Genomic DNA, 13697 nt, shown 5'->3' with positions numbered 1-13697 from the left:
TGGCGATTGCCTAGGGTCCTACAAGACAGGGTTCATCCAATCCTTGTCAAAAAAAGGACTTCAAACAGAATCCTTTAGTGTGAGCATTTCCTAGTTTGTTTTCCTGTGAGCAACTTTCCAGTTTAGACCTGGATGTAATAGCCTGACATGGTCGGTTCTGTTCCACACCACTTTCTATTGCAGTTCCACTTTTCAGTCGGAAGCAATTCACTAGGTTAATGCACATGATTACAAGGAAATTACACTGATTAGTCAAAACAGGGCAACAGTGATAATAGTTGTGAGAGTTTTCACCTTTTATGAACTACATAATTTGGCCATAAATAATCTGTCATCTCTTTTCATTAATACATAAATAAATAGAACAGTAAACCAAATTAGCTCAGTTTCTGAATTCATGCTAAGTTCATCCCTGTTGATCTGATTGGGAATAAAGTCTGTCAATTTGGCAATTTTGCTCAACTGACACGTTCTGTAGATGTTAATAGCTTTTTTTAAAAGAAGTGACTTGGTCATGTTCTGTGAGTTGAATTTCTCCTTCCTTTTTTAACGCTGACAGAAATACTCTCTTCTGGAGTCAGCAGTTCTTAAAACGGGCTGCTGGAACTCCGGCACATTCTACAAATCCAGGAGAGAAGAGAGAAGAAAATCCATTAAATCCATGAAACCCAGGAATGTATTTTCATTAAATAAGCTTGTTTGAAGGGATTGTGGAGAATAATACCTAGAAACAGAGTATCATAAGCGATCAGATCGTACTCTTGATTGCTCCAGTGTCTGAGCACTTTTGAAAAGGAGAGAGAAAGAAAAGATAAATGAGAAAATAAAAGATTTATTTTGCAGGCTGGTTGCTAACGAGGTTTATGGGCCTGTGTGAAAATCCTGGGCGGCCGGATGGAGGGCCCTGGACGGGCTGATAAAGCTGTCCTTCCTCTGGAGCAGACATTGCTGAGTTCCCACACGTTCTCTCGCTTACTTATTTATTTATTTCCCTTTCCTTGAGAAGTAATTACAAACCAAGGAGAGCCAGGACTTCCTTGAAGGAGCTCAGCTTATCAGAATGTGCTCCCACCCAAGAGTGCGTTTAGGGCAGGTGTGACTGAGGAGATACACGCCCACCCACAAACGCATCCACACATATATGCACGCACACACAAACGCATCTGCACACAAACACATCCACACATACTCACACTCACACGCACATACGCACGCACACACAAATGCATCCACACACATATGCACGCACACACAAACGCATCCACACATACTCACACTCACACGCACATACGCACGCATACACAAACGCATCCACAAACACATATGCACGCGCACACAAACGCATCTGCACACAAACGCATCCACACATACTCACACTCGCACGCACATACACATGCATACACAAACGCATCCACACACACATATGCACGTGCACACAATCTTTATCTCCTTCACTCTTTCTTCCTTAACTCTTCCCTGTAATGTTCCTGCTCTCAGTCTTGGTTGGGAGAGTTGAGGAAAGACGCCTTTCTCAAGCTTTCCTCATAGTCTTCTTTGCTCTGAACCCAAAATCCACAGGTCCATAGGTCCTTCTTTTTATGACTGATCAGCAAGCTCTTAGCCTGTAAACTTTTATTACTTGCGGTGGATCAACAATTTCTTGTAAAAACAAAAATACATTTAGTAAGGACTACGTGTTCCCACCCATACTGTTAAAGAAATTTCCCAGACAACAAATAAGGAAGTGATTTGTTTTGTTTTATTTTCAGAAGTAACATATTTGCAATACCACTTGTTTTCTTCTACAGTTCAGCAAAGTCAGTTGGCTTAGAACAGGCTGCTGGAGCACAACGTGTCATGAATATTTCAGTTTTAGTCTGCTCTAAAAGTTTGCCAGCGACAGTTTGTTTATGATAGCAGCAATTTTCCTATTGTGTGCCAAAACAGTTCCAGAATTGTGTAACCTAAGCATTTCCAAGACCAGTCTTTGGGTGAGTCCATGAGACTTTCTGATGGATCTCTTCAGCTTGCCCTGTAGAAGTCACAGTGAGACTTTCTGATCGATCTCTTCAGCTTGCCCTGTAGAAGTCACAGTGAGATGTAGCAGAAATCATGCTGCACTAGCTATGGTATACCAGCAAAACTGAGAGGAATGGGGGAACTAAATGGACTATAATGGAAAGGAGTTCTTCTTAACCCAGCTTAAATAGAGTGGCAGTTGGTGTGGAACCCCTGTTAGAGCCACACTTTAAAATGGAAGGGAACAGGCTGAACATCACAGGGAAGTATTATGGGACGTATTATATCCACTTGCAGGCAGAACCCACAAGAATTTCAAATATAGAGTAGTGTGACTTCCATAAATGTACTCTCTACTTCCCTGCCCTACAAAAAAAAAAAAAAGGTGAGCAAAGTTAAATTTCCGATACCATAAATCCTGCACACTGCATTTACCCAAGTCTCGGGAGTGTTTCTCTTTGAAGTGATACAATTAAGTGGAGGTGTGCTCGCTCCTTTTGTTCTGGTACATTCTCCGAGTGCTTGGGAAGGGCATTTGCAATGCTAAAGTGCACAGGAATAAAATGAGGAAACCAAAGATGATATTTGACCCCATTCTTGACCTGAATTCTCAAACAGGAAAGCACTAGCGAACAGTTACAGGAGCCCAGTTGGCACACTGATCAAAAGACGAGATGAAAGAGTGCAAAACAAGTGCTATTTCAGCCGTAGATGAGTCACAACACACGCTATCGCTGAAATGGAAGTGTGGAGATCCCTACGAGGGCACTTCCCGTTCCCCACTTCCCCTAGCTGTTTTGCCCTTGAGCCGGCGGTCTGAAGGAGACCACCCTCGAATGAAAGCCCGTCTTGCCCCCAACCTTTCCCTCCCCCCGCATCCCACCACAAAAAGGCCCAGCCGGGGCATTTAATAAAGCCCAGTTGCACCAGGTCTCCGTGATCAGAGGAGACGTAAGCTGACACGCTGATGTTTTTCCTTAAATGTTTCAATCTGCTGACCATATGAGCTTCACCTACAGAAGTCCACGGCCTGCCTGTCAGCCTTCTCCATTCCTGCTATCAATCTGGAGTGTGTGGAGGGAACCGGCCCAGACAAAGAGCAGGACCTCTAACTACCAGGCAAGAGCTCTTTTTGTGTGTAGCTCTTCCCCTCGTGTATTTTCGGTCTCTCCCTGCTTTAGCCGATAAAACAGCGGATCCTCTGCTCTGTCTCAACGCTGCAATCTCCATGGTAACCGGGTTGTACAGTACACAATCCGTGCAGATATTTTTAAGTTTCAAAGAGATGGAAACAACAAGGATGACAAAGGGAGAGGAGAAGAGAGCGGGAAGCATTGCAGAGGCAGCGCGGATAAGTGCGAGCAGATGTACGCTTTCTGGACTGGGGCTGTTGTTCCGAACCATCTGCAGCGACTCTCCTTGCACAGGGGCGGCGTGAGTCGTGGGCCGCGGCACATCAGAAGACGCCGGAACAATGCGCCGCGGAAGTGTACCTTGGACGTCTGAAAAACGGCTTTGGAAGCTGCTATATCTCAGCGCCTTTCGCCCGTATTTATATTAAAGAAAAGGAGAAAGAGGGAGAAGACATGGAGGGAAGTGGAGAGAGAGGGAGAGAAAGAGCGAGAGGAAGAGAGAGAGTGAGAGAGAGAGAGGGGGAGAGAGATGGACAGAGAGAGGAGGGAGAGAGAGAGGAGAGAGAGAGGGGGAGAGAGGAGGGAGAGAGAGGAGAGAGGGAGAGAGAGAGAGGGGGAGTAAGAAAGAACGGAATGCTCCAATGAGCGTTTCAAGCAGCAGCCGCCTGCTTCCTCTGCAAGCAGCAGTGCCCATTATGTCCCTTCCTGCCCCGTGCCCCTTGCCAAGTAGCAACGTGGGACCCGGCAGAGATACGGGCCCCGTACCCCTGGGCCAGCTGAGAGCGGGGCTGGGAACGGCGCAGGTTTCTCTGACACGGACCACCAGCCACGACGGCCGACAGACGAATTAACACCGTCGCAGGCTGCTCCGCTAGCCCGTGTGAACGGCGTGCGTCACCACGAGGCCGAGACTGCCCACCATGCCAACAACGCCTAATAAATACACAAAAAAAACATCTGGCCTACCCCTTTTACAGAATCTTTATGGGTTACGCACCACTTGACGTCTTTAACAGTCCCCCTTGTGGGGAGTTCTCCATCGGGTCACTCCTCTTAGCCCTGATCTTGACCATGATGCGCAAGCAGAGTGCAATTATGCCATTCTGTCTTTCATCGGTTTGTCAGATTGTTTATTTATGAATCTTTCCCGTATGAATGAACCTCCTGAGACCCGGACCCAGGAGAAGAAAAGCTTAAGTACTTGACATAATACATGTTGCAGTGCAGTGAAATATATTTTAATTGAAGTCCCTTATGAGCAATACTGTATAGAGATCAGGGAAGCCAAAATGTAATGTCCTCGTTTGAAGATGCAGGGCCTCAGGAGATTAAATAGGCCCTATTTAAGGTGGTACAAAGCAAACCCTGCCTGTTAGGCTCCAACAGAAAGTAAATACCCCCTCCTAATAAACCTTCTTCCAGGAGCATCTGTGGATGCAGGCATATGCCCCAGAGAGAGACAGAGAGAGCTGACATGTAGGGTTCAAAGTCGGAGAAGAGGAGGACGTTCACGCATGGCTACCATTCAGCTTGGAAGCAAACTTAAAGAGAAGTGGTGTCCAAATAAATATGGTCACTGCTGGCTGTGCACATTCTGTAAATACCCTTTATTATGTTTTTTTAGAGAAAGCTGGAACAGAACACTACCCCGCAGAGAGGGTGCCAGCCGTGACTCAGGCCAGAGACGGGAGGCTGGGTTCACCCCGTGTTTGCGTTACTGGATACTGCGTGCTCAAGTGTCTGAATGGTGATTTGTGTATTTTGCTGCCAGTTTTTTTTTTCTGCCTTCCTTATGCTAAGTTATTAATTTCTGTCAGCTGGTTCTCTGCCTTTTGGAGATACACTAAATCACATTATTTTTTTGTCATGGATTATGTAGAGCAATAAATTTGGGAAAAAAAAAGATCAAAGAAGTTTCACAATCACCTCCTAGTGGCAGAGGGAGGAAGGGGAAGGGGGACTCTCACCCAAGAAGAAAATCTGATTAAAATGACCGTTTTCTGGATGCTTCCCCCGATTGCAAATAAAGTTTTTGTTCTCATGGTTGTTTTTGCTAAGGATCTCACTCCCTGTGTTGGAGTGCAGCAGTCACCATGTACATCAACTGAGAAAGGCCAGAAAACCCCTTGTGGTTATGTTAATAATAATTATTGGTTTGGCAGTCCTGTGATAGTTTGGTTTAGCACTGAAATGACGTTATCCATTGGGTTTCATCCTGGATAAAGCGCAATGTGGTCACATGCCAACTTGTGACCAAATTGCAAAAACGGCTCGATGGACGTCCAGTTTTGAAGCCCTCACTCTCCAGCCTCTCAATTCTATTTTCTGGGGATGATTGGACCACTGTTACTGTTGTCCGCGATAGCCAGCCTGCCGGTGAAAAGATGAGACGTGTTCCCTCTTTTCTGTCTCTGATGAGTATACATCCTGGCAGCCCTGACTTGTTTTGTCAAGTCACTGCCAGTGTGCGAGAGGCGTAAGAATCCTGGCTGCCCGGCTAATGCTCGGAGGATGGGGCGACATGGCTCAGGCAGTAAGAGCAGTCGTCTGGCAGTCGGAGGGTTGTCGGTTCGATCCCCCGCCCGGGCTGTGCCGAAGTGTCCCTGAGCAAGACACCTAACCCCCAAAAGCTCCTGACGAGCTGGTCGGCACCTTGCATGGCAGCCAATCGCCGTCGGTGTCGGTGTCGGTGTCGGTGTGTGAGTGTGAGTGTGTGTATGAATGGGTGAATGAGAAGCATCAATTGTACAACGCTTTGGATAAAGGCGCTATATAAATGCCAACCATTTACCATTTAGGAGGGAGATATGCAGAAAGAGAGGCCGCTGAAGGGCTAACGTGAGACCCACCTGACCGCCGATGAGGCCCAACAGAGACTCGGAGCTCCTCCACCTCTCGCCTTCACCGTTGATCCTTCTCTGTAACTTCAAAAGGCCACGCGATCGATTCCGTCAGCAGTCCCGCGTCTTCTGAGCCGGCCCCGTCTGCGCGTCATTCGAAGGGTCGTCAAACGGGATGACCTCCAGGAGGCTCCGTGTTCGTAATGCAACATAACGCATGTTTCCACATCTCTAAACCCAGTCCCGTAGTTGCGAAAAATCACTTTTTGCAGCTTGCCCAAGCCTTGCCCTCACCCTCTCCGCCCCCTCTACCAGTTCTCTGACGACTGAACGTAGGAAGGATTCCTGGCCAGAGAACATCATATGTAAAAAAATCAGTGTACTGCCCACGTTTCTGAAATGCAGTTTGATTTTCATAAGAAGTGTTCTGTGGATTGAAGCTGTCACTTTGTAATTACTGCTGCAAATAAAATCTGGGGGGGAAGGGGGAGGGGGTGGTGTGATAAACCAGGAGAGGCTGAAAGGGGAACTCAAGTAGAAAATCTGAACTGACAGACCAAATAACATGATGATGTGGGATGCAAATAAATAAAGTAAAAAAAAGAAAGTGTCATCTTATTTAGAGGCTGGATCAGGGAGCTGAGCTGTTCTCCAAAATAAAAAATGAAATCTTTGACATTTTTCTGGAAATGTAAAAAAAATCATCTTCCTCCCTATAACATCGGGCTTATGTTATACAACACAATGTATTTTGTGACGTGAGAATGGTTATAATGAAGAATTACACTTCCAATTAGTAGGAGAGCTAGTGGGGCAGTTTCCAGGCGATAGTGTGTCCTGTGAATGTAATTTCAATGAATAGAGTTATGAATCAGACATACTTTTGGCGGATAATTCTTCACCATTTTTTCTTTTTGTGTGAATTCATAAAAACTTTATGAAGAAATAAATCAGAAAGAATTAGCAGACCACTCGCTATCTCTGAGATCTCCTCCATGCTGTTATTCATTATTTCTGAGAAACGGCCAGTGCAATAACCTCCTTTACAGGAAAAGAAGAAAAAGAAAATGTCTACAGAAATACTTCTTCCCTTTTCCCCAGTGATGTTGCTCAGTCTGCTCTCTCTGAGATAAAGACCTTGGAATCTGAGGGATCACAGAACCTTTACCTTTCAAATCAACCAAAGCAGTTTCCCTCCGCTTCGTATGCAACACTGAGAGGGAAAAGAGAGATCTCTAGCCCAGACTTGTGTGTCATTGATTTTATGTGTATGCACGTGTGTGTGTGTGTCTGTGTGTGTGTGTGTGTGTGTGTGTTTGTGTGTGTATGTGCGTACATATGTACGTGTGTTTGTTTTTATGTCTATTCCTCGGAAACATGCAACTGTGTTTACAACTCCAAAGTGTTTGTTTTTTTTGGTTTTTTTTCTGGGCTGTGACTGTTCAGTGGCTGGCCAGGTTCCAGCTATAGATTGTTAATTAAGTTTTTGTAAGCGGTGTATGGTCTTGCTTCCAAATACTACAGCAGTGTTCTTTTACGGACTTCAAAGCCGTAGTGCTCCATTCCAGCAGGATTAGTGATGGTAGTATCTGATAGGGCCTCCTGACTGCCTTCAGCCTTAACTGCCAATGGCCGGGTGCAGGTACACGGCTGTATGAAACACACACGCAGGTGCCGTTCAGCTTTTAACGCAGCTCAGCGGTGTGTGTCTGTGCCTCCGTGTCCTCTTGTCTGAACACGGCCCTGAATAGTTCTGCACATTTGATAGCAAACCGCAGTAAAAAGCCATTATTTTTGACCTTGCGGTAAATTGTATTTCGGTGTTAGGCTACGTTTTGCCGTAAATCGCAAAATTCCACGCTTGTCCTTCACCCCGGTATCACATTTAGATCCTCCCGAAATAAATTGGATTTGTAAACTGCTGCTTTTTGATCGTGCTTCTCTCCATAATTGATTGAAGTTGTCTTTTCTCTCCAGAAAACCTAATGATACAGGAATCAGTAGGAATGGTCTCTATAGCAACAATGGCAGCGATTGTACAAAGCTGGAATGGCAAGTGTTTAAAGGGCTGGAGGGGTTTTAATGCTCTGTTTTGTTTTCTCTCTCATCAGCTGAAAGGCCCTCTGGAGACGGATGAGCAACAAATGAAAGACATTCAGAACCATATTCAGAGAGAAAGAATCTTGTCCTTGGCGATCAATGTCTCCTTTATTCTGCCTGTTCTTTTCAGCCACAGGACAGGAGAAAGAAAGAATGTTATAAATGTTAGTCTGTATGGACTCTTATATGTATTTAAAGGTATATTCAATACTAAATATACACACGGTGAGCTCTTTATTAGGGACTTATTTTTTACTTCTGCTGCTGTAGCCTATCCACTTAAAGTTATGATGCGTGGTGTGTTCAGGGATGCTCTTCTGCATTCCGCTGTTGTAATGCGTGGTTATTTGAATTACTGTCACCTTCCTCTCAGCTTTGACCAGTCTGGCCCTCCTCTGACCTCTCTCTAACAGCACGTGTTTGCCCACAGAACTGCTGCTCACTGGTTTTTTTTTTTTGTTTTTCGCACCATTCTCTGCAAACCCTAGAGACCGTTGTGCATGTAAATCCCAGGAGATGAGCAGTTTACTCAATCAACCCTGTCTGGCACCACCACCATTCCACGGTCAAAGTCACTTAGATCATATTTCTTCCCCATTCTGACATTTTGTCTGAAAAACAGCTGAACCTGTTAACCACGTCTGCATGCGTTCATGCCTTTAGTTGCTGTCACATGATTGGCTGATTAAATATTGGCATGGACAAGCTGGTGTACAGGTCTACCTAATAAATTGCTCACTGAGTATATATTTTGAAGTGCCTTCAATGGCAGCATTTGTGTTTCTCCCCTTTTCTACATATATTCCTTTTAAGGCTTATGACGGTATGTTTGCGTTTGTTGTACTTTTTTCCTCCCAAGAGGTTGTATTTGAAAATACTTTCATGATCAACTATCTGTCACCTTTAAGGGAAAGAAAAACTGGTTTTAAATTGGCTTCGATCATATGAAACACGAAACTGAGACTACATGTATGGGAGAATTAAGAAGAGTTTAAACCCAAATGTGATCCAATAATTATGATCGATACATTTGTAGAAATAAAACGATTCCCAGCATTTGTTTTGAACACAGAGAAATGTTCAGTGTTAATTTAACTGCAGTAGACTTTATATGAGTTCACATGGAATCAACCATACTCTACTAGAGTAAAATCTGCTCTATCATAGCTATTGTAACACTGAACATTTTACTGTGTGCCTTTATAATTATGCACATGGAGGAGTGTATCTCAACAATATCCTATCTCAGTATACCAACATGGTGAGAGAGATAGGTATATTATATTTTAAGTTAAGTTACTGAACTTAAGTTACTGCAGCAGTGGACAAGCACCGTTTCCCTACCATGTAAGAGGCATTTGCGAGTGATTGATGTTGCTGCAAATGTTGCACCAACACACACACATACACTCTCACATACACACATACTCACCCATACTCTCACACACATACTTTCTCTCGCTCTCTCTCTCTCTCACACACACACACACACACACTCACACACATAATCACCACTGGGCAAGCTTGTGCCCTTACAGCCTGTATCGGGAGGTCTCATTGGCTTAGCTGGAGTCATCCTGATAAACTTGTGTTGTCGTTTTTTTTTCCTAAACTCCTCCTCCTTTCTCTTTCCACAGAGGCCTTGATGTTTTTCTAATAATTGGCAGCAGAGGTTGATTTTTTTTCCCTCTTCTTCTTCTTCCTTTTAAGTGATGAATAGTTGGCCGGGGATCAAAGGCAGACCCCTGTGCTGCTCTGGCTGCCTCAGAGGGGCGTCAGGGCTGGCGTTGGGCCTGGTCCTCCGCGACAGGCCCGCAGATGAGCCGCAGGCTCAGGGGTCAGCGGAAAAGTGTCTGTGCGTGCGTTTCCTGCAGGCCAATCCGGTCTCATGTTTCTCTCTCTCTCCCTCCTTCTCTCCCTCTCTCTCTCTCTCACTATCTCTCTCTCTCTCAACACTCTCTATTTCTCTTTTTTTCTCTTGCTCTTTCTGTCCCAACCCTCTCTATCTCTATTTCTTTCTCAACCGCCTATCTCTATTTCTTTTTATTTCACCATTTTTCTCCCCCCTCTCTCTCCCTCTTTTTCTCTCAACCCTCTCTATCTCTATTTTTCTCTCTTTCTCCCAATCTCTCTCGCTCTATTTCCCTCTCTCTCCCAACCCTGTCTATCTCTCCCATTCTCCCAACCCTTTCTTATCTCTCTTTCTCTCAATCCCCTCTATCTGTCTCTCTCTCTCTCTTGCTTCCTTTTTGTTCTTTTAGAACAACCGTGGGTTGAAGCAGATTGACAAGGATTACAGACAGGAGCTTGCAAAATCTTCCCAGGTAAACATTTTCTTTGTCAGGGCCATTGTTTTTTAAAAAAGAAGTAACATTCTGTGGAAAGATGAAAAAACCCACCCCACTCCCCTCCCTTACCCCTGTTCAAATACACATATATACACCACATCCCTGTCAAAATTTATATATTATGCTAGTACAAATAAATTGAAGCAGATAAAACAAATGTGCAAGTCTGTCTAACACAAATATATGCTCAAGGCCGTTCAGGTTTTCTCCCCCTGCTAGCCCCCGTGTGTTTAAGACAAGGCTCCACTGAGCAACATCGAGGAGAGGAGAGCGAGCCGGCCTATAGTGTTTTTGGCCATTGCCCTGCACACACCCACCATGGCTTCCCATCTTGTGAACAGCAGAATATGCAGCCATTTACAGACACTCAGTGAGCACTTTATTAGGTACACCAGCTTGTTAATGCAAATATTTATTCTGCCAATCATGTGGCAGCAACCAAATGCATAAAAGCATGCAGACGTGGTCAAGAGGTTCAGCTGTTCTTCTGACCAAATGACAGAATGGGGAAGATATGTGATCTTAGTGATCTTTGACCGTGGAATGATTTTTGGTGGCAGACAGGGTGGATTGAGTATCTCAGAAATGGCTGATCTCCTGAAAAATGAAAAAACATCCAGTGAGCAGCAGTTCTGCGAGCAGAAACAAGTTGTTATTAGGATAGGTCAGAGGAGAAGAGTCGGATTGGTCAAACATGACAGGAAGGTGACAGTAATGCTAATAACCACGCAATCAAACAGCAGTATGCAGAAGAGCATCTCTAAATACACAGTGTCAAACCTATTAAGTGAATAGACTATAGCAGCAGAAGACTTAATAAGTCTAATAAATACCTAATAAGGTGCTCACTGAGTGTACATCTGTTAAAAATCAACACTGGGTACAAGTGAAAACAGTGTTACTGTCAACCTCATTAGCTGTAGTAATTATCATGGTGTTTTGTGGGGTAATTATCACGGTGTTTTGTGGAGTCATTATTCTGGTGTTTTGTGTGGGGTCAGTTCAGCTTGTTCCCCAACCTGTGATTTCTCCCTTTTTCCGACTAAACGTTTTTGTGCTAACGGATCTCTCAGCCCTTCTTCGTTGGGTTGGGTGAACTTGTTTGAGCAATACGAAATAAAAAGCAGGTAGATAAATGACTCAGACCTCCTTTAGCGTGGCTAAATGCGTAGCAGTATCCCGCACTCACCAGAGATGGCGCTGTCTCTCAGAGCGGGGAGCCGCCGCGGGGCTTTGTGCAGGTGCTCACACGTGTCCGCAGGTGTGTGAGAGCTGGATCGCTCCCAGCTCAGTCAGGTGGCTTCGTTTAATGCGCTGGGGCCCTGTTTCGGTTCCAAGAATTTGGACATCTGTGTTTGGTTCCCCCAATAACGTGGCACATTTCCACACTTCCATTTCATGCTTTATAACCGTTTTTCTGCATTATAAAATGAATCTTCAAAAACACTTTGTAGGTTGTTTTAAATGTGTGTGTGCGTGTGTGTGTCTGTGTGTGTGCATGAGTGTGTGCGTGTGTATGTCTGTGTGTGTGCATGCTTGTGTGCATGTTTCTTTGTGTGTGTGTGTATGTGCGCATATATGTGTGTGTGTATGCGTGTGTGTGTATGTATGAGTGCGTGTGTGTGTATGCATGTGTGTGTATATGTGTCCAGTCAAAGGCTTATTTCTCTCATTATAACTTACATACAAAGCTGCAGAGGTATCAGAAACACTGGTATTTTTCCATACACAGCATGCCGTCATGAGCAGATTTTGTTTTTGAAGAAACTCCTCAACTCCAGCCATATGTTTAACATTAGATGTAATCTGCTTGAACTGAATGTAGTTAACCCAGTTTGTTTCTACACACTGCTCATGAATCAAACAATAGTTGTTCCTTACCCTTGCCTAGTGTGTGTATGTGTACTATTTCAAAGGATCCTGCGGCCCTGTTGTAAAGTTTAATAAACATTTCACTTCCTAAATGCTGGGCAGTGAAAGATGGATCCAGGCTGGCGTAATTGCACCTCATGATCTCAGGCCCAATTTCTAAAGTTTTGCCTCCATAACAGCTAGAAAGGCTAACATGCTTATCAGGTTACACCAAGCCCAACATCAAAAGGGCTAGATTTTGTGTGAAAATGTCTGCCTATATTTTCTGTGTAGCTAAGAAGTTTTGGTGAAAACCTAAACGATTAAGCCTTTTCTTGTCAGAGAAAGCTGGCACAGGATTATGAGGAACATTTGTTTTGTTGCTGAAAAAATTGCAACTATAGCCATTCTGTGTAAATACTGTGTTATATTACAGGATATTATATTATTGTTTGTTTAATTAAACTGATTGTGCCTTATCCTGTAGAGGTATATTTTATAATACTTGGAGACAGTTGAGGTTATGTACTAATCAATTACCATAAATACACATTTCAGAAAGTGGGAAATGGTCGATGTCCCCATGTATATACAGAATGAATCTGTTATTTGCTCTTGAAAGGAGTATTCATGCTGTGCATTGTGACTAAATGCAAACAAACACTGTGTCGTATAATCCCACATACTTGAGTCCAGCCACAAATAACACTTTTTTCATCATAATTATCTTGCATAGGAAAGGTAAGAAGTGAGTTTGGTAAAATATCGACTTCATGCATTTACTGCCATCTAGATACATTACTGCTAACAGAGTGTATCTCCTGTGAATGACCAGGCTATTGAAGGCCAATTGCAGGCCATTTTCAGAAAATATGACTTAAAAAACCAAGGAAATAGGAACTGCAGTTTGTGTGTGTGTGTGTGTGTGTGTGTGCCAGCATGTTTCTGCAGATACAGTATTAATTCCCATTGTCACAAGACCTGGTTTGTTAAATTGATGTTTTTTAATATTTGTTGACTGAGACAAATAGATTTAGCGTTGCCATGAGAAGGTCATTTGACATATGCCGGAAAGCATTGCAGCGACCCTAAAAATGAGCCAGATACACACGTTCGTGTATCGCAAGTAACATTTTCCTGATTTATTTTCTCCATACTGTCAGTCAGTGCTATTATCATACGGTCCCAGTTGTTGCAAAACCAGGCTAGGCTATTTCTAAAGGGTGAAAAAGTGCCCACCCATTGGACTAAATCACTCTATTCCTTTCTGTTTGTTTATCCCCCTCTGTGTAATGCTGATACTTTACTTCTAGTGAATGCAACATTTGGGAAATATCCTTGAACCTATGGGCCTGCATGGGCCATGTCACAAATACTGTAAATACAGCCATATGTTACTGTGGAAT

At 43.9% G+C, this 13697-nt stretch overlaps 1 protein-coding gene across 2 annotated transcripts in view; it reads left to right on the top strand.

The window, feature by feature from the left end:
- The window catches only part of LOC133121884 (axin-2-like), a 93314-nt gene that overhangs the window by 15491 nt on the left and 64126 nt on the right, over nt 1-13697 (top strand). The window contains exon 2 of one of the 2 annotated variants that reach the window (XM_061231412.1): nt 10354-10416. The exons of the other annotated variant lie outside the window; for it this stretch is intronic. The gene's annotated coding sequence lies outside the window, so the exon portion shown is untranslated. The remainder of the gene's footprint in view (nt 1-10353; nt 10417-13697) is intronic. 2 annotated transcript variants of the gene reach the window in all.

Source organism: Conger conger, chromosome 2 (genome assembly GCF_963514075.1).
Source record: "Conger conger chromosome 2, fConCon1.1, whole genome shotgun sequence".
In the NCBI taxonomy this organism is placed as follows: Eukaryota; Metazoa; Chordata; class Actinopteri; order Anguilliformes; family Congridae; genus Conger; species Conger conger.
This window is presented reverse-complemented; position numbering and strand designations above follow the sequence as displayed.